The sequence below is a fragment of the Tamandua tetradactyla genome, chromosome 12, assembly GCF_023851605.1.
Source record: "Tamandua tetradactyla isolate mTamTet1 chromosome 12, mTamTet1.pri, whole genome shotgun sequence".
NCBI lineage: Eukaryota > Metazoa > Chordata > Mammalia > Pilosa > Myrmecophagidae > Tamandua > Tamandua tetradactyla.
In genome coordinates this window covers 22929180-22950913 of record NC_135338.1, presented here as the reverse complement: position 1 = coordinate 22950913, position 21734 = coordinate 22929180, and the positions used below count along the sequence as shown (strand labels likewise).

Sequence of the window (21734 nt, the reverse complement as noted above, 5' to 3'; positions counted from 1 at the left end):
GAAAAGGACAAGAAGAGGAAGAATAGAAAATTAATTTTGCCTGCTGATACTGTTTGCTCAGTTAAGATTATAAAGTTAATAAAATAAAGGATATTGAAGTTCTGAAGTTAGTATTACATAGAACAAAGCTTGTACATGACAATTTCCTCTCACCAATATCAATCAAACAATGAAGAAATATTTTTTGAGAACTGCCTTAGTCAAGCATCGCTGGTTGCAAGAAATAGAAACCTAGCTGAATTAGCTCAAGTAAAAAATGGGATTACTGAAAGAATAGAAGGGAACTGCCTAAAACAAAAAGCCGGAAGTACAGCTGATCTTATAGGAAATGGGAAACCTGTCATTCTTACCATTTCTCTGTGGCCACATAGTCTATGTTCACACTCTCCTTTAGGATAACAAACCTCTCTCTTGCCCAGGGCCTATCTTATGAACATCAGCTTCAGTCTATAGGATATTACAGCTGTAGTTTCATCATCACATAAGGCAGAGTTTGTCTTGTAATAATAATAATAGCTAATATTTCCTGAGACCATGTGCTGAGTACTATGCGAAATGCTTTCCAAATGTTATTTCTTTCATTACCAAATGACCCTATTGGGCAAGCGCCCTTGTAGGTAAAAAGCAGTGAAGGAGTTAGAAACCAGATCCTTCAGACTCCAGAGATGGAGTGTTCAACTATCAGGTTAGATTGCCTCTCAATTTCTCTTCAAAGTGAATCTGAATCATTATGTTACCCAGTATGGGAGTAGTATAGCTCCCAACGATCCCCGCCTCTTGGTATTCACCTCCTATGTAGTACCTTCCATGTTGTACCAGGTTTGGTCAGATAGAGTACAGCAGAATGTCATTTCTGCAAGTGTTGTAATAGACACTGCAGCTTCTGTCTTGGTCACAGTTTCTTGCCAGCCCACTTAGATCACATGTTGTGAGCAGTTCTACGAAGAGACTTCTCAAGTTGTGAAGAATCAAAGCCTCTGGCCAATAGCCATGTGAATGAGCCACACTGGAAGTGGATCCTTCAGCCCAGTCAAACCGTCAGCTGACTGCAATCCTGGCTGACAACTTGACTGAAAACTCATGAGAGACCCTGAGTCAAAACCACCCAGCTAAGCCGCTCCTAAATTCCTGACCTTTTGAAACTGTAAGATAATAAATATTTGTTGTTTTAAGCTGAAGAGGGAAAAAAAAGTGAATCTTATTGACACAAGTCAGTCTAAAGGATTAGGAAGTAATCACCCTGGACCGAATAGTTGTGAATGAGTACATACATGTACGGGTGTGTGTGTGTGTGTGTGTAGGGGTAATTACATGATATAAACAAGACAGTGAGTGCTGTATTCCTGAAACAGATGCTATTATATTTCAGAGGATACAATGACTTTAAGAATAATTCATGTACATATCTCTAGCATTGCATTTACCAAGCTGTATTATAAATAATGTTTTTGTGTGCATCTGCCTCCCCGACGAGTCTGGAATGATGACATAAAATTCATTCATTTTTGTTCCCTCTGCAACTACTACTGCACAAGGCACAAAAAAAGCACTCAATAAATGCTTAATCGCATGAACAAATTAAATACATAAACTACTGTATTTAACACGGATCTCACAGTCTATTGTAGGAAATAATCACTGAGCTATCTCTCTGAGTATTAATTCAAACTCAGCAACTGACCAGAATGAGAGCGTAGGTAGCTCAATGAATTTTCTCTTCTCAGTGTATGAAGGGAGATAATAAATAACTAATCAATAAACATTTACTCAGGGCCTAACATGTGTAAGGTGGTATGATGGAGGGATATTTAAAGTCTCTGCCCTCAAGAAATTTATAATCTGGTAGCAAACATATAATATGCACAATATAATTTCATTAAAAATCCAGTCAGAGAATTCTACCCAGTGGTAGAATTCTCCCCTGAAATGCTGGCAACCAGGGTTCAATTCCTGGAGCCTGCACATGCCAAGAAAAAAAGAGAAAAAAAATCCAGTGAGGTAAATGGAAATATTTTATAAATGCTTAGAAAAGAATCAGCTATAATTTCATTAACTGAAAAAAATGAGTAATTATAGCACAATCGTTTTGTTATTTTAAAGTAATTTTATGTTAAATATCCTTGTAAACAAATTTTGATCATCTCTCTGACTTGAAATGTTCTTGATACCTGCTAATAAACTACTTTCCAGAAAGTACTGCATTATTGCCAGCACTCTATAATTGGGCATAACCAACTGTAATCTATCTAGTCAGCATCGAATATTATCTTTTAAAAACATTGTTCAAAACAACATGTTTTCTTGTTTTAATTATCATTTTGGTAAATAATTGTATTTATTTGTAGCTATTTCTACTTAGTTAATTTTCACAACAAAATTATTAATAAATACCCCCACTAGGGTGTTAGTATTTTTCTTAATGATTTTTAAGAGTCCTTCAATTCTGTGAACCTTAACATTTTGCCTCTAAATTTACGGAAAAAATTTTATAGATGTATAATTTTGTTTGTGGCATTTTCTGTTATATAGAACTTTTTAGTTCAGTACTCAAATCTTATTCTTTTCCTTTGGCTTCTTCCATTGCTTTTATCCTTGAAAGGCCTTTCCTATTCAGAGAGCTGGAATTTGCCTGTTTTCTTTTTCTCTTTTTTCCAGTAGTATCTTTGAATTCTCTAATTAATTTAAAATTTACTTTGATACTAGATGCAAGGAGAAATTCTCTACATGGATTTAACAGAGGAACAGGTAGTTAAATTATAGTGTATTTCTATGATGTACAGCAGTTAAATGATGCTTTTGAAAAATATATAAGAAATCATGTCATCAATATAAGGATAAGTCAAAATAAAGGATACTCAACCATATAAAATGCATGAGGACCTCTGTTTAAAAATCACATGCCTTAAAAAACTAAAAGATATACATACACACATATACAGTGATATTTACATTTTCTATACATTACAGAATAGGTGTTAATTGCTTTATACTTAAAAATTTTATTGAAGGTAGTTATGCTAAATATAATGAATAAATTTTGTATAACCAGAACAGTAATATGATCCAGATGAAATTGAATCCAGAAAATTTTGATCTCTGACACTCTTGTCCAATTAACACAATTTCTATCCCTTCTTTTTCTTATCCTATTTAGTTAAAAATAATGCTACCTGCACACTGGGTTCATTTTGTGAATAGAATAATTGAGGAAAGCTCTTTAAAAATAAAACAGTATGGTATCCTAGAAACTGTTAAATATTATTAAGGTTGGGAAAACATAAGGTTTTTTCTTTGAATTGAGAGGTTTCAATGAAGCCCCTAACTAATTAATAAAAGCTAAACTTTATCACAAGTTAGAAACACAAAGACAATGTTCTATTAAATCAAAGGCCTTTTCAGTCCAATTGAAAGGTTTATATGGAGAAACTGCTTATATTAAAATACAAGTTATAGGCTATTGAAACTTCTCAATTTGGGGAGAAATTTGTTGACTGAATGTATTTAATTTCACCTTCAGGATATACATACACACACACACACACACACACACAGACATACACACATATGTTTTCAAGTTTATAACTTCTTAAAGTCAATATTGGTATAAGTGGAAATAAAGCTTTTGCAAAGTCATCTTTCTTTTATAGCAAACATAAATAAATTTTGTCTTCAGATATAACTGTTTCTTTTTCTTAGCTAATTGATGGAATTTTAAGGCTTAAAAGAAATCAAGTGGTACATAATCAAACCTCTTTCATATTCATTGTCTTCAGACTGTTTTTAATTTAAAAACAAAAATAAAACAATTTTTTAAAAACAAAATAAAACAATTAAAACAAAATAAAACAAAATAAAAACAAAATAAAACAAAATTTAATTTAAAAACAAAATAAAACAAATAAAAAATAAAAACAAAAACTGTTTTTAATTTAAAAACAAAATAAAACAAAATGAAACAATTATTAAAAACAAAATAAAAGGATTAATCAGCAACATTAATCCTTTATTGAGAACGTCTTTGATGCAATTCTCTCAGATCCATTAACAGGTCTCAACCATTCACTTAAGTCCACCTAAGAAGCTTGATCAGATTCCCTACAATAATGTGTGCTTTCTTTCATAGCAGCATGACAAGGTATTGAAATTTATTTCATATTGAACTTATTTAAAAATGAATTTAAGAACAGGTGTCATAGGATAGGTTTGGGAATGTATAAGTGAGCTTTGTGCTTAAGATAAAAACGTATTTAAAATTTTAATCGAAGAATGCCAGGGACCAGAGGCAAATAGCATGCAATTGCTGAAAAATGCTGCTGCCAAAAAAGGAAAGCTCACTGGTGGTTACAGCTGTTTATCACCAAGCAACAAAAACACAAAAAAGCTCTCTATTTCTTGAGGTGTGTCTTATCCACATGGTGGACTATGGTCTCTGTTCACCATTTCTGCATCCTAGGGTGAAGCTACTGTCAGCATGGCATAGAGCTGTCCAAAATGCAGGAAAAGTGACTTGCAGAATATTTATTTCTGTAAATTATCTAAAAGAACATCTCTTTTACTTATTTTAGGGGACAGCTGACTGCATTGTTCTTACTCTTCTACATGATGGCCACTGAGAGAGCAAATTCTTCCATTTAGTGCTGCTAGTGAAAATTGTGTCCTAATTTTTTATGGAATTGGGTAGTGGATTGCAAAAATGCATTGTCTTACATTTCATTGACTAAAGAGACTGTAAAGTGGCAAGTTAAAAAAATAAAAGTGGGTGCTTTCACATTCTCCCAATTTCTGGTAGTCATAGCCTAAAGACAGAAGAAAAGAAAGGACAAAGAAAAATGGATTAAAAAATCCATAAATCAAAGAGTATTTTCTGCAAGTTTCTCTTACCTGTGGTCCCTAATACAAAATAGTTTTGTTTAATTTAAATTAAACTAAACATAAAACCGGTTAACATAGTTTAAACTTTTTTAAAAGAAGAGATTCATGTTCATAGAATACAAGAGCTATTACTTCTTTTTAAAAAACAGCAAAGATCTTAAATTTTTTACATATCATAAGACACTTAAATACCTCAGAAGGAGATAATAAACACCCAAAATTTTGTGTAAGTTTGAATTATCATAAAATTCAAGTGGGGTAAACCTATATCAAAGGATCAGTCATTTGATGGCTCTTTCTCAGTCATTAGGTTGCTACCAATGGGGCAAAAAGAAAGACTTGATTTTGAAAACTCTTTTGAGCTAATTTTTTTCTTTTACCATTACTTCAACAAGGGAAATCTGATATGAAGGGCAAACAGTTCCTGGAAGTAAAATGCCACTGTTTTACAAAAGGTTTCTATTCTTGTATAGGGCCTCAACATGTTTTAACAACTTCAAAAGTGCTGTTGTGCTACATGGGAAAAGATTTTTCTTCTGCAAAACAGTTAACAATACCTTGTAGTTCTTCAAAGCATTTCACTATTCTGTAGGATATTCCCATTTAAGATACAATGTTATTTGAGGCTACTTCACAATCATTGGAGAAGCAAGTATTAGATTCTTTTGGCACCAGAAGCTTTGACTCAGGCTCTAATACAAACTCTTCTTTATCCTTTCTTGACCCAGCTGTATGCTGAATCTTCTTAATTGCTTCCTAGTATAAAGACGTCTGTTTACTGTTTGTTAAATGCTGATCTATGGATTACACTTCAGAATCATTAGAGTTGTCACAATCCACAAAACTTTGAAAAGGTTGGAGGGAGGTAAGACTATCAGCCTGGAGCACAGCATGGGTCTCAAAACCTGGTTGGGTGGTTTAGAAGAAGTATAAGAAGTCCAGGAGACCCAAGCATTAGCATTTATTTGACCATCAAGGGCAGTTACATAGTGTGATTCTGTCTGCTTGGTGCTCCTGTCTTGGACAAGTGAGGATATATAACCACAAATACTGAAACCATCTTCAGATTCAGTTGTATCAAAGTACTTGCAAATGGTGAAAAAAATTTCCCCAGTCTTTTTGGGATGATTTTAAATATCTAATAAAATACTCAAGAAAACAGGTTTCTGATGAAATAAAAAAGTCAAGAAGAATGGTAGAATCAAATCATGTATTTTTTAAGAAGAATAAGAAAATACAATGAAGATTAGACCCATTTTCATGTCTTTGACAGTTCTACCTTACGATTTCTTGGGTCAAGTGTTCAGTAGCTTTATAACAGTCTTTGGTGTACTTGAAGTAGATGCCTAGGGATGCCTTGGCAGCCTCTAGCATGTCACTGTCTTATTCTATGAAGACCCTGGTTTCCACTTACAGTGACTGTTAATTGCAGAGAGAGTTGAAGATGAGGCTTTAAGAAGATTAGTAACTCAGATATGAATTTCTGTAAATCAACTTTCATTTCATTTGCTGAAGTACAATTTTGAAGCTTGATTTCTAAGGATTTAATTAAAACTAAGCTCACTGTTTTAAGGATCGCTTGATCTCAAGCAGAGATACCTTCACATCCAGGCTGAACTTTATCATCTCCAAAGAAGGAAGGTCTTCCATGAACAATGTCCTCAATAATCCCAAATTCACAGCTTGCAAAATAACATTAGCTAAAGCTAACATGTTGACATCTAAATGAAGATCTGGTGGCATTAAGGCAGGGGCAGATGCAGGAAGGAGGTCTTTACCCACTTTACAGAGAAGGTACTTTTTTAACAAATAGGATGAACCTCCTTTTGATGAAAGCTTAAATGGGCCAGGTAATCATGTCTAGCATGCAAGAAGGTTTCAAAAATAAAATCCTCCGGCCAGTGAAATGTGACTTCAGATAGATTCTAGAGACTATAAGAATTTCAAGCGACTCCAAGAAACACATCAAGTTGTTTATTATTTTCGAAGTATCTCGGCAATTTTCGAAATACTGAGAAAACAAGGAGTTGTAAAATACTTCAAAAAGTAGGATCAAAAGAAGCCAGGAACTGCTTTAGAATTTCTGCTTTTTGTGAACATGTATCTTTTAAGATTTCTTTTATTACAATATAAGAGTTCAGAGACATAATATTATCTTATCACTTTCAGAGTACTCAGAAAGTTTTTTCTAACAAAAAGCAATCCAGGAATTACTTAATGCTATCTTCTCTCTCAGCTGGAAATAGAGAAGCAAAGCAAGACAATTTGCAACCATGTGGGATAACAATTTATCTGAATTCTGGAACACAGAGATGTATAGAAGAGCAAATATATAACCCCTATTGCTGACTGTTTTTTTACAACTTTTATTTTAAAAATCCAGATCTCAAAATTAACAAAAAATAAAAGAAACAAATGGTTTACTAATTTAAAATCCACTTCAGATGATTTTAAAAGTCTTTTAAGGGTGTCACTGTATTTCTTTGTGTGGAATTCAGTTTTGCTACACAATATTCTGGTTATCATTACTTTGATCACTGTCAACTGAAGCAGTATTATTTCTTGGGCATTGCTCATCTGGGAGTCTCTTCAAACACTCTGGTCCCATACAAGTGGTAGCCAAATGGGCAAATCATGGCTGGTTCTTATCCTGGACCCCATGGGTGTCTGGCCTTCTAGGGAGGTGGCTGTAGGAAATTTTGATCTGAAAATGTGAGGTTGAGATAGAAGATGTACTCATGACTGCCTTTTTGTTTTGTTTTTTTTTTATATGCTGTATGGCAGGGGTCACATTTCATTCTTTTTCCGAGTGAGTATGTCATTACTGCAGTACCAACTGTTTGTTTGTTTTGGGAAGTGCATGGGCTGGGAATCAAACCCAGTCTCCCTCATGGCAGGTGAGAATTCTAGCACTGAACTACCCTTGCACCCCTTGGCCATCTTTTTTAAGCAAGGCTCCAAGTCATACCTTTCTGTATAACTGTTCTTAAAACTTCACTGAAAACTTCCAAATGACTTCCAAAACATATCTCTTACAAGAAGGTTGATAAGTCCAAGTTGTAAGTATTATGGATCTTGGAAATGAGATGAGTCTCTAAAATATTTCTTCAGTAAAACCTTCGTTTTCCATGGCTATTCACCATGGTGGAAGATCTTCTCCTGTTTGTAAGTCCTAATAAAATTCACATCTAACTCCATGCCTGATATGTACATTGGTCTTCGGGCTGTCTCGACCCTCTCTGTTATTTTTTAAGAATGACATGACTAGACAGAAAGGGTTCAGAATCTTTTCTAGCCTCAATGAAAAGACTGCATTCAAACCTTCTCTGAATGATTATTTTCTTCCCTTTTCTTTAACCTTCTCAGCATATTCTAAAGACCACCTAGTAATTCATTTCAATGAGACAGAACTACAAGGCAGCCCTTAAGAAATGTTAGGACAAATAAAATAATTTACAGAAGTGTTTTCCCATGCATCTGTGGCCACTCCTGTTTTTACTCAATTACAAAGATAACTCCAACAAAAAAAGAGATAAGAATATATACTGAAATGCATATTACAGTTATAGTGTCTGACAAAACTACTGAAAATTCATTCAAATATACATTTTAATATAAAATCTATGTCAACAAAATATCTGTACCAACATCGAACAAAGGAACCAAATTGCAATTCATTACTAATATATATTTCTTTTCAGGCTAAGAAAAATGCTCAAAGAAGAAATTTCGTTAAACCAAATGAGAAACATTTAATTTAAATTATGCATCCACAGCAGAGCAGGGTACATTAATTTGCCCATATGTAAAGTAACTAGTTCCATGATTACCTATTAATATCAACGACATTCAGAAAAATGTACTTTGAAGCTATTATCAGATTTTTAAAAATCTTATGAACATAGAAATAACATTTACTACTCCTATAATGGATGAGAGTCTGCAGAAACTATAAAACTAGGGAATTTTTATGTCTCGCTTTCTTTTATGTTTGGTGTTTTAAATAATTTTTAATCATACTGAGTAGTTTATCCACTTCTCTCTTTGAGAAAAATCCCTAAATGTCTAACCAATTGATTAATTAGCTGTCATGGTCTAAATTATGACAGCAGAAAATAAAGCTCATAACATGGTTTAACATTTTCCTATATGCTTAACTTAGGAAATACAAATCTTTCAGAAGGACACCCATTGCTTATATCCTTGGCATTATTTTCAATGAAGGGCTGAGTACTAATAATGTCAATCCTATGTGATTTCTTCATTGGAATTAGAAAGTTTCCTAACAAGCAATTCTATATTAATGTGACTATTTTTGCCAATAGTCATCAAAAGAAGGCTGCATTTATTTATTGCTTTTCCCAAATTACTGCAAATGTGTTATAAAATTACAGGCTAAATTCCTATAAATAGGAAATCTATTGTAAAAATTACAACTATTTTCAATGTAAACATTGGTTTTCAGTTTCGCCTATGCAATGACAGTTAGGAATGAATACAAAATGCGAGGTTTATTCAAGTAAAGTCCTATCATTTCCACATTTCCACAGCTTAAAAATATTTGCACCTAAGCACCCTCTATCAGATTTGTTTCTAATCCCCTTGAGAAAAGTAACATTACTGTCTATCAAAACCAATATTTGACTAAAAACATCTAACTGAAGGGTAAACTGAGAAGTAGATGGCTTAATGCTCCCTTCGAGATAATTCAGCAAGTCAGAGGCAAGAGAAAAAAAATAACTTCCAAAAGTTCTGATACTTTGGGCACCTACTCTAAGCAAGATAAGATAGGCAGACAGAAATTTTATCAGCATTTATCAAGCACTTCAAGTATGTAGAACTCTACATCTGAGATTTCTAGTGATTCTACACATTTTTCAAGACCAGTTCAAATGCCGTTTCTAATTTTTCTAGTTCAAATGATGGAATCCTTCTAATCCCTTATACTTGTTGTTTATATCTTTATAACTCACTAACCATATTTTGCCTCATGATATAGGTTTTTAAAAAGTTTGTATTTATCTCCTATTTAGATTGGGAGTTTTTTTGAGAACAGGGAATCTTAATCAACGTATTAAGGTTGAAAACTTTTTTCTGTAAAGGGCCAAATAGAAACTACTTTACGCTTTGCAGGCTACATGTATCTCTGTCACATATTCTTCTCCTTTGTTTAAACAATGCTCTAAAAAGTTAGGAGGTCTTAAAAACCAGGCTGTGTGGGACTTCTGAGAAGATGGCAGACTAGAGTAGCTCGAGATTTGCCCTGCTCCATGGAAAAGTTAGACAAGGGACAGAAGGGTGACTGAGGTGGCAATTTGGGAGTGCAGGTGACCTGGGAGAGCCTTCTATACCACATCTGGCAGCCCAGGTTGCAGAAGCTGAGAAACTGAGAGGGAGAAAGCTGGAGATGTGCGCAGAGGCGCGTAGCCACAAAGACCACAGGAGTGCACAGACGGGAATGTGGGACCATGAAGTGAACCAGGCTGTGTTCCTTGGGCACGCTACCCTCACCAGAGAAGCCCCCTGACCAGCAACTGATCCCACACCCCATGCACCTGAACCCCAGCACCCGCTCACATTGCCTATGCTCCAGGTCCCCACCCCACCAGCCCCCAGTGCATGTACCTGTCCCATACCCTCATCCCACCTTTCCTGCACACCTCCCAAGCACTACCTTCCCCTCTCTGTTCACTGCAGGCTATTGCCAGTGCATAAAGGTAGTGTGCACTAACCTCCATACCTAGGTTAACCCTTCCCCACCCCCACCCATAGTGTTGCACAGTCTAACCCTGCCTCCCTGAGCTCAGAGCATCTGTTTATGGCCCCCCAATCACATCACGGCTCTGATAACCACACTTTACAGCAGTCCTAGAATCACGCGTGCACACAGCCCTCAGCCACATTTCTCAGCTCTAAGAAAGTGCTGACCTGTGCAGCCGGGTCACAGCTGCCACCACTCCACAAAGGCATAATGCCGACCTGCTGCCACAACTCTACGCATGTGCACAAAGGGCCCTGTGCCTTAGACAAGTGCAAACCAGGGTTACGCTCCCCAGACCAGTGCATCTGCATAGCAACATCTCATGACTGCGGGGCACTCACATTCACAAGCATTAGCATAACATCCCCAACCTGCGCTCATACCTGCCCTGAAACAAACCACCACAGAGTGCTCCACCCTGTGCCCTACTCCCTGCTATACAACCATCCCGCAAACACAAGGTGTTAGACTACTGAAAGAAATCAACTCCCAAAGTAAATCAATCAAGATATTTACATGCCACGAAGACAGCAGAAGATCACTAAGCATATCACAATGCAGACAGACATAGCCCTGCCTATTGACCAAATTTAAATACCAGAGGAGACATAGATGTTGGAACAACTAATCGAAGATGTTCATACAACTTTACTTAATAAAATAAGTGGGATAACAAATGATATGAAGGAGATTAAAAAGATAGTAGAAGAGCACAAAGAGGAATTTGAAAGAATAAATACAAAAATAGCAGAAATCATGGAGATTAAAGACTCTGTTGACCAAATAAAAACATACTAAAGGCACACAACACCAAATTTCAAGAGACAGAGGACAGAATAAGTGATATAGAGGACAGTATAATTGACTTCAAACACTTAAAACAGCAAATGGCAAAAAACAGGGAAAAAATTGAATTGGAACTCAGGAAAACGATAGACAAAACAAAGTGCACATATATAAGAATCACTGGTGTCCCAGAAGAAGAAAGGAGTGAAGGGATAGGAAGAGTAGTTGAGGATATAATGAGGGAAAACTTCCCAACCCTCCTAAAGGACATAAATATACAAGTCAAATAAACCCAAAGAACTCCAAACAGAATAAATCCAAATAGGTTTTCCCCAAGGTACCTTACTAACCAGTCTGTCAAATGTTGAAGAGAAGCAGAAAATTCTGAAAGTGGCAAAAGAAAGACAATCCACTACATACAAGGGAAATCAAATAAGACCTGAGTTCAGGCTAGTCAATGAGCACCCTGAAGGCAAGAAGGCAGTGATAAGATATACTCAAGATCCTGAAACAGAAAGACTTCCAGCCAAGAATTCTCTACCCAGCCAAACTGTCCTCTAAAATTGAGGGAGAGATTAAAGCTTTCACAAACAAGTCCTGAAAGAATTTGTCAATAAGAGACTGGCCCTACAATAAATAGTAAAAGGAGTTCCACCAGCTGGAAAAAAAAAAAAAAAAAAAAAAAGACAGGAGAGGGAGGTCTGGAGGAGTACCACACACAGAATTGAAGAGTACCACTAAGGGTAATTTAAAGAATACAAAGAGTAAGAGCGAAAAGAATATATGGATCTGACAAATAAAATAAAAAAGATGGCAGAATCAAGAAACCCCTTTTCAGTAATAACTTTGAATGTTAATGGACTAAACTTACCAATTAAAAGACACAGATTGGCAGAATGGATTAAGAAACATAATCCAGCTATATGCTGCTTACAAGAAACTCGTTGTAGACACAAGGAAACAAATAGATTGAAAGTGAAAGGATGGAAACAGATCTTCCACACAAGTTGTAACTAAAAGAAAGCAGGAGTAGCTATACTAACATTGGACAAAATAGACTTTAAATGTAAACACATAATAAGAGACAAAGGACACTATATACTAATTAAAGAGTCAATTCACCAAGAAGATATAACAGTCATAAATGTTTATGGTCCCAATCAATAAGCTCCAAAGTACTTGAGACAGACATTGGCAAAACTGAAAGGAACATAGATGGTTCAACAACAATAGTAGGAGACTTCAATATAACACTCTCCTCTATAGATAGAACAACAAGACAGAAGATCAACAAGGAAATAGAGAAGTTAAATAACTTGACAAATGAATTAGACCTAACAGATATATATAGGTCACCACACCCAAACCACAAAATTATACATTCTTCTCCAGTGCTCATGGAACATTCTCCAAGATATATCATATGCTGGGGCACAAAACAGGTCTTTATAAATTTAAAAATACTGAAATTCTTCAAAGCACTTTCTCTGATCACCATGGGATGAAGCTGGATCTCCATAACCAACCAAAGAATAAGAACATTCACAAATATATGGAGATTAAATAACACACTCTTAAACAATCAGTTGGTCAAAGAAAAAATTGCTAGAGAAATCATCAGCTATCTGGAGATGAATGATAATGAGAATACAACTTATCAGAACTTATAGGATGCGGCAAAGGCTGTGCTGAGAGGGAAATTTATTGCCATAAATGCCTATCTTAAAACACAAGAAAGAGCAAAAATTGAGGACTTAACAGCAAACCTGAAGGAACTTGAGAAAGAACAGCAAACTAACCTCAAAGCAAGCAGGAGAAGAGAGATAACAAAGATTAAAGCAGAGATAAATGAATGAGAGAATAAAAGAACAATAGAAAGAATTTAAAAAACCAAAACCTGGTTCTCTGAGAAAACTGATAAAATTAATGGGCCACTAGCAAGACTGACAAAGAAAAAAGAGAGAGGATGCAAATAAAATCAGAAATGAGAAGGGGTGCATTACCTCAGACCCTGAAGAAATAAAAGAAGTCATAAGAGGATACTATGAACACCAACAAACTAGACAACTTAGATGAAATAGACAAATTCCTAGAGATACACAAACAAGCTACACTGACTCAGAAAGAAATAGAAGATCTCAACAAATCAATTACAAGTAAAGAGATTCAATCAGTCATCAAAAATCTTCCTACAAAGGAAATCTCAGGGCCAGATGGCTTCACAGGGGAATTTTATCAAACATTCCAGACAGAACTAACACCAATCCTGCTCAAATGTAGCCAAAAAATTGAGGAAAAAGGAACTCTACCTAACTCATTTTATGAAGCTAATATCATTTTAATACCAGAACAGGGTAAAGATGCTAAAAGAAAGGAAAACTACAAGGCAATCTCCCTAATGAACATAGATGCAAAAATTCTCAATAAAATATTAGCAAATTGAATCCAACAACACATTAAAAGAATTATACACCATAAACACGTGGGGTTTATACCAGGAATGCCAGGATGGTTCAACATAAGAAAATCAATTAACGTAATACAGCACATTAACAAATCAAAAGGGAAATATCACATGAAACAAATTCAGCAAGGTGGTGAAATATAAAATTAATGTACAAAAATCAGTAACATTTCTATACACAAGCAATGACCTAGCTGAGGAGTCAGTTAAGGAAAAAAATTCCGTTCAAAGCAGGAAATAATCAAATACTTAGGAATGAACTTAACTAGGGACATAAAGGACTTGTACATAGAAAACTATGTAACATTGCTAAAAGAAATCAAAGGAGATCTAAATAGGTGGAAAGACATTCCCTGCTCATGGATAGGAAGGCTAAATATAGTTAAGATGTCAATTCTCCCCAAATTGATCAACAAATTCAACACAGTACCAATCAAAATTCCAAATACCTACTTTGAAGATTTGGAAAAGCTAACTAGCAAATTCATCTGGAAGGGAAAGAGACCTCGAACAACTAAAAGCATCCTAAAAAAGAAGAAAGAAGTGGGAGGATTAACACTCCCTGACTTTAAAACCTATTATAAAGCCACAGTAGTCAAAACAGCACGGTACTGGCAAAAAGACAGAAGCACTGACCAATGGAATCGAACTGAGAGTGCAGAAATAGACCACCAAATCTATGGTCAACCGATTTTTGACAAGGTTCCCAAATCCTCTGAACTGGGACAAAATAGTTTCTTTTCAATAATTGGGCATGGAAGAACTGGATATCAATAGCCAAGAGAATGAAAAAGGACCTCTATCTTAAACCCTACACAAAAATTAACTCAAAGTGGATCAAACAGCTAAATTTAAGAACTGGCACCATAAAGTTTCTACCAGAAAACGTAGGGAAACATCTTCAAGACCTAGTAACAGGAGGTAGTTTCCTAAACTTTACACCCAAAGCATAAACAACAAAAGAAAAAATAGATAAATGGGAACTCCTCAAAATCAAATACTTCTGCATCTCAAAAGATTTTGTCAAAAAGGTGAAGAGGCAGCCAACTCAAATGGAGAAAATATTTGGAAATCAGATATCAGGCAAAGATTTGATTTCCTGTATATACAAAGAAATCATACACTCAACAACAAAAGAAGAAACAATCCAATTATAAAATAGGCTAAAGATATGAATAGTCATTTTTCTGAAGAGAAAATTTAGAGGGCTCAAAAGCACATGAAGAGATACTCATTTTCACTGGTTATAAGGGAAATGCAAGATTACAATGAGATACCAACTCATTCTTATAGAATGGCTGCTATTAAACAAACAGGAAACTATAAATATTGGAGAGGATGTGGGACACTTATGCACTGCGGTGGGAATGTATAATGGTGTAGCCATTATGGAAGACTGTATGGCGGTTCCTTAAGAAATTAAATATAGAGTTGATCTATGACCCAGCAATATACACTACTTGGTATATAGCCAGAAGAGCTGAAAGCAATGATGCAAACAGACATTTGCACAGCAATGTTCATAGTAGCATTATTCACAATCACCAAAAGATGGAAAGAAACCAAATGCCCATCAACAGACGAGTGGATCAACAAAATGTGGTATATACATACGATGGAATATTTTGCAGCAGTAAGACAAAATGATGTTCTCAAGTACATGACAAGATGGATGGACCTTGAAGACATAATGCTGAGTGAGATTAGCCAGACATAAAAAGATAAATACTGCATGATTCTACTTTTATTACCAGCATAAAGGTATAATCAGAGGCTTATAATACAGAATATAGGGGACCTAGAAATATATAGAAGCTAGAGATGGGTGAACCGTTAGCTAATGAGGTTGAATGCAGATGTAAGGGAATAGATAGTAGTGAAGGTGGTTCACTAGTGGGTCTAGAAGTAATATTACCATATTGCAGATGAACAAGATTGAAAGGGGTTGTATAGACCTACATGTCCCACTGATTAACACCAGAAATACGAATTAGTTCTGGCAAGAATTACTTCAAAGACATGATTCTTGTACAAAGAAAGAGTGTTTAAGTTCAGGGTGCAGGGGAAAAATTGCTATTACATGCTATGAGCTACGTTCAAAAGTAAACCATCAGCACTACCACAGCAACAGCAGAGGTAAATACTGGGCTGAGGGACAGGAGTTAAAAGGAGGTTTAGATTTTCTATTTGGCAAAGGTGTGTTTGTTGGTTTTCTGTCTCTTAGGAACAACGAAATTATCTAAAATGAGAATGTTGAAGGACTGTGGACTTTGGGCCTTCTACATGATGAATGCAGGTGGCTGAAGGGTGCACTGATGGAGAAGTAGATTGGCAAATGATGGCGTATACTTACGAAAAAAGGTTACACTGCTACAAAAAAGAACAATGTCATGAGGCATGCAACAATGTGAATGAACAAGTGGGACATTCGGTGAGACAAAATAAGCCAGAAATTAAAAACAACAATGGTATGGACACCTTTAGAAAATGCTTCTAAGAAAACAGGGGCCTAGACTGTCAGCTTTTAGAGCAAACACATTAAGTCCGGAGTGGTGATTATTATTTCTGGATTTTGAGAGGCTGTTTTATATATGTAACCTGATATTTAGAGATAAGAACAAAGCTGAACAGCTTTGTTAAGGGTTAAAGTAATTTAGAGCATAGGGGTAAGGGAGACAGTGTCTATATTTTAGAACCACACATATTCTTTGAGACTAAAGGAAGAAAGGTTTATTTGATCTGGAACTGAAATTTTCTGTAGTGCATAATCTAATTCAACCTATCTGGATAGCTCATTTGAACACCTAAACACAGGAAGCAGAACATAAGAAAGAGGTCCTTTAACCTTGAGTAAATTATTGTAATGCTTGGAAACATCCTAGAGTATAATAACCAGATAATCAAAAAGTATTAGGAAAGTCCCTTGAGGGAGGGGAGAAAGAATATGGAACTATTAAACCTTACCATCAGGGAATACCCTGATACTGTATCAAACTTTAGAGATATCCAAATCAATCGGCCATGCCCTCGATCATGAGGCTTACTTTTCTGAAGTTCATGTAGGTAGCAGAGAAGCTTAGACTACCTACAGGCATGCCTAAGAGTTCCTTCTGGAGGACCTCTGTTGTTGTTCAGATGTGGCCTCAGTCTCTCTGAGCCCAACTTAGAAATTGTTGCCCTGCCCCCTACGTGGGACATGACATCCAGGGGTAAAAGTCTCCCTGGCAACATGGGAGATGACTTCCAGGGATGAATCCAGACCTGGCACCGAGGGATCAACAATTATATTCTGACCAAAAGGTGGAAAACAAGTGTAATTAATAAAGTATCGGTAGTAGAGAGAGTTCAAATAGAGTCGAGAGGCTACTCTGGAGGTTGCTCTCATGCAAGCTTCAAGAAGACCTTGTTGCCTATCATAACCTGCCAACCCTCAACCAGGAGCATTCCAGCCAATCCTAAACAACACCTAGGGCAATATATAAGATTCCCACAAGGGTTCCCGGAATTAGAGTAACTTTTCAGAAACCTACAACCTCCAGATGAGTCCTGAAACCTAGCCCAGTCTCTCCAGAACATCAGATAGTTCCATCTCCCTACCCCATATTAATGACAGACCCTTCCAATATAAAAAATTGCCATAGCCCAAACACCCCTAAAGAGAGGCATGGAAAGATCAAAGGTGATGGTGGAATTATACATAGAAGATAGGACTTAACAAATGAATATGAATGCTGAATCATGAAATTGATATCTCTTTTAGTCTCCAGTATTTTAGAGCAGCTAGAAGTAAAAACCTAAAATTGTGTAATTGTTGTCCATGTCAAAGTCTGAAATATGTTCTACAACAAATTATGGTGCTGTGCTTTGAAATTTATAGCTTTTTTTGTATATATGTTATTTCTCACAAAAAAAGAAGGAAAAAAAGTCAACTGTGATGTTAAAAAAGTGTTAAGCCCTCTAGCCTCCTATATTCTGGAGCAGCTAGAAGGAAAAATATGAGAAGATTGTATGGTAGTCCATGACAAACTCTGGGATCTGTCCTGTAACCACTTTTTGAAGAGTGCTTTGAAAACTGTTGCTTTTTTAAATTCTTTGCTTTGTATATATGTAATACTAATTAATAAAAAAAGTTAAGAAAAAACAAACTGTGTGGGCTATAGTTTGCTAATCTCTAAACATGTTTAAAGGACAGATTCTGAAATCAGACTGTGTTTCCAATTCTTATTTGCTATTTTACATATAGTAAATTACTATCCTGTATAAAATGTGGATAATAATAGTACCATACAATAAAGTTTTACTGTGAATATTAAATGAGATAATACATGCAAAGACCTTAACATTGGTAGATAGTAAGGTTGACTAAATGCCATCACTATAATTAATAGTGTTATTCCATAGTGCCTGAACTGAGTAGGTACTCAATAAGTGTTTACTGAATCAAAGGTATCTGAAAAGACAGACATACACATATATAGCAAAGATTTTTGGACAGGAAAATGACCTATTTAGTACATAAAGTACAGGGATAAAGTTTTTAGAAGAGCCTTTTATTATAGGGTTCATTTAAACTTTAATAAAAATATTTGGAGATGATGTTCCATCATAGTAAATAGCCTATAAGACATGAAGATGTGGAATTCTAATGGAATTTTGTTATAAACAAAAAATAAGACCATTTTATTTTGGAAATAGTTTTCAAAGATTTCCATGCCTATTGCTTCTTTGGTCTTCACAAGAAACCCATGAATCACAGAGGTTAGGCTGTATTTTCTCCATTAGATAGATTAGGAAACAGGGAGATCACATTTTTTCAAGGATCATTCTGTTTATCAGAGGCAATTTAATTGAAAAACTTAACAATTAGCCAGTTCTAGTAGACAACACAAGACAAAAACAAATAGGACCAGCTTCTCACAATATAGTTAAAGACAAGTAAACAAACTATTTGAACACAGTATATGTTAGAATATGGGGTCAGATGAGGGGGGGCACATCACAAAGGAAATGATATTAAAAAATAAACAGGATTTCATGGAATAAAATAGAGGAAAAATATTCTAGAAAGAGGAATAACATGCTCCCAATAGAAGAGTAACATGCTCCCAGTATAGAAATAAAACTACACAGAACTATCAAGGAATAAATTTGTACGTGGATTGGTGAGATCTAGAGTATAGAGCACATTTTGTGGAGTGGGAAGTAAATGAGAAGGGAATTATCTTCTATATTCTAAATAAGGAGTTTATGTGTATCTCTCTAAACATTAAGCAGCCATGTAAGACTTTAAGAAAACTGACAAGGTCATATTTGGTTTTGGATGACAGTGTGGAGAATAGATTAAAAGGAGACAAATTTTAAAGCAAAGGGGAAAGTTAGGAGACTAGTGAAATAATTTTCCTATAGAAAGATTAAGTTTATTTTAGACAAGTTAAAGATATGTTTACTCTACTATGGCCTAGCAATACCATTTCTAATTACCACACACTAATTTCAACATGTGGTTACTTCTGGAGTATGAGAGGAGATTTTTAAAAAGAGAACTTTTGTTAGCTATGTAAAATTTTTTTTCTGTCTTTGATTTTCAGAACTTATTATAATGCATTTACATGTGCTCATTTTTTGTACTTATCTGAACTGGAAACTTCTTGGCCATTTTTCTTCAAATATTCTCTCTTACACCGTCTCTCTTTCATAATCTTCTAGAATTCCAATCACATAAGCATTAAACATATTCAACATATCCCATATGTCTCTTACGCTTTTTCTATACTTTCCACCCTTTTGTCTCTCCGGACTTTGCTCTAGAAATTTTCTTCTGACCTATCTTCCAGGTCACTAATCTTCTTGAGCTGTTTCTAATCTACAATTAATCTATTCACTGAGTTAATTTTAGTTATTCTATTTTTTCAGTCCTAGAATTTCCATTTGATTTGCTTTATAGTTTTGTCACAATTTTATTTCTTGAAAATTGTTTAGCTGTTTATTTTGTGTTTTTGTCATTTCTCCTACTTTCTGTATACCTGGTAATTTTTAATTGAGTACCGGGCACTGTGCTGGAAAAATTGTAGAGATAATTTGATGCTCTGGATGATGTAATCATCCCCTAGAAAGGATTTACTTTAGATTCTGACAGGCAATTAAGCTAATGAACAGATCACGGTAGTCCAAGATTTTAGGTTATTGGAAGTTTTGTCTTCAGTAATTATAAGAACGTCTTTGTTATCTCTTTTCCCAAGGGTATAGGTTTTTTTTATGGTCCCAACTAAAAGTCTAGTTTAGAGGGATTACTAGGATTATTTCACTCTTGCAGGCCTATAACTGCAATTTTTAACCCCTCAGTTCTATGAGGTGATTTAAAGCTCTGCATAGATTCTCAACTTCCTTTTTCTAATTTGCAGAAATCTTAAGAACAAAAGTTGCACTAAATAGTGAGTTCATTTTTGTAGGCTTTATTTCTGGGTTATTGCCTCCAAAGTCCTTGTAAAGTACCTCTCCAATGCCTTCAAATATATATTTTTATATTTTGTCCAGCTTTTTCTCACTGTTATCATCGGAAAAGTTGGTCAAAACAAGTTCATTTATCATTGTCAGACGTGGAATTCTATCTATATCACTTTATTTTTTTATAAAAGACATGAAGCAAATATGGCCAAATAATAGTTTATGCGAAATCATTTTTGCTACAGAAGCATTTGTTATGTATACGTTACTCCATATTTAGCTGCATGTTTGAAATATTTTATAATTCACTGAATAAAGAATAAGCATGGACTTTCAAATAAAAGCTGGCAAGAAAGGAAGGTAAAGAAGGAGAGAGGGATAAGAAGGAGGGAAGAAGAAAGATACATCATCTGGACACTTTCAGGATCTATGAAGGTCAACTGCTAGGCTAAATTAATTTCCCTTGGGGACTCCAGGAATATCAGTAGATGAACTACCTCGTAGTTCTATCCAAAAGCATTTTCCCCAGTGTACTAAGAGGAAACTCAGGTTTTCCAGAAAAAAGGAACAAATGAAATTAGCTTATTTAACTCAAGGAATGCCAGGTAAAAATATATCTGCCCACCTCCATCAAAGTCAGAGAATCCTAGAAGCTCTGAGTATGGCAAAACTTCATATACTATTTAGACAGCTTCCTCCCAATACAGACATTTCTTCTATAGGAAAACTTACAGGCAAACATTACATGGAAATTAATACTTTAGGTATGTTCAGATTCTTAAGCATTAATTTTGACCTAGTTTCCATGGTATAGAACCTTCACAAGGATTTACTCTTTTTTCCCTTAGGATTACATTTATTACAGCTCCGAGACCACACAATTTATTACCAATCTCCTCCCCAAAATCACCATCCTACCAGCTTGGAGAGTTAAAGAACTAAGCAAAGTCTACCTTTTCAATTAGTAACTCTGATTAAGGATAACAATGGTTCCAGCTGAAAAGGCAACCCTTGTCCAAAACAAAGGAGAATCTGTCAAGTTCCTTGACAGATATTTCTATCTAATTAGGCACTAGTCTAGATATTGGGATTCTACTGACCAACCCAAATAAAACCTACGTAGGGTGGGAAATGACCTTCATGTAGGCGAAGGATAGAGAAGAACTGAGAAGACAAAGCTGGCTCTTCTTAGGAGAAGAGAATGGTCATCTCCATATCCATCTTGGTCCTCTATCATAATTTATCTCTTCTCTTTTCATTTACATTTCTGAATGAATTTTGCTTTTAAAAGCAGTAAAGTAGTTTTGAATTTCAATAATGCTAGTTGCTAAAGTTTCTCAAAAAAAGCCTTTCCAAATCCCACGGCCCAACAATGCTATTATTGTTATTTCGCTTTGTTCCCATATA

The 21734-nt window shown here is 35.2% G+C and overlaps 1 protein-coding gene and 1 pseudogene across 7 annotated transcripts in view; both read right to left on the bottom strand.

The window, feature by feature from the left end:
• FUT8 (fucosyltransferase 8) overlaps positions 1-21734 on the bottom strand; it is a 330921-nt gene that overhangs the window by 44954 nt on the left and 264233 nt on the right. The gene's annotated exons all lie outside the window — the stretch shown is intronic.
• On the bottom strand, positions 4018-10571 carry LOC143651877 (protein Lines homolog 1 pseudogene; annotated as a pseudogene).